General features: G+C 44.9%; 1 protein-coding gene across 1 annotated transcript in view; it reads right to left on the reverse strand.

Annotated features, from left to right (window-relative positions):
- The window catches only part of LOC116686651 (eIF-2-alpha kinase activator GCN1), a 42,367-nt gene that overhangs the window by 35,906 nt on the left and 6,047 nt on the right, over positions 1–414 (reverse strand). The gene's annotated exons all lie outside the window — the stretch shown is intronic.

Below are 414 nucleotides of genomic sequence, written 5' to 3' on the forward strand. Positions count from 1 at the left end.
CTCAAAAGGTAATTGCAAAGGAAGTTGGATGTTCTCAAAGAGCACATTAATAGAAAGTTAAATGGAAGGAAAAATGTGGAAGAAAAAGGAGCACAAGCAGCAGGGATGACCGTAGCCTGGAGAGGATTGTCAGGAAAAGGCCATACAAATGTGTGGGGGAGCTTCACAAGGAGTGGACTGAGGCTGGAGTTACTGCATCAAGAGTCACACAGACGGGTCCTGGACATGGGCTTCAAATGTCGTATTCCTCTTGTCAAGCCGCTCCTGAACAACAAACAACGTCAGAAGCGTCTTACCTGGGCTAAAGAAAAAAAGAACTGGTCTGTTTCTTAGTGGTCCGAAGTCCTCTTTTCTGATGAGAGTAAATTTTGCATCTCATTTGGAAACCAAGGTCCCAGAGTCTGGAGGAAGAAT

This window comes from Etheostoma spectabile, unplaced genomic scaffold (genome assembly GCF_008692095.1).
Source record: "Etheostoma spectabile isolate EspeVRDwgs_2016 unplaced genomic scaffold, UIUC_Espe_1.0 scaffold433, whole genome shotgun sequence".
Taxonomy (NCBI): domain Eukaryota; kingdom Metazoa; phylum Chordata; class Actinopteri; order Perciformes; family Percidae; genus Etheostoma; species Etheostoma spectabile.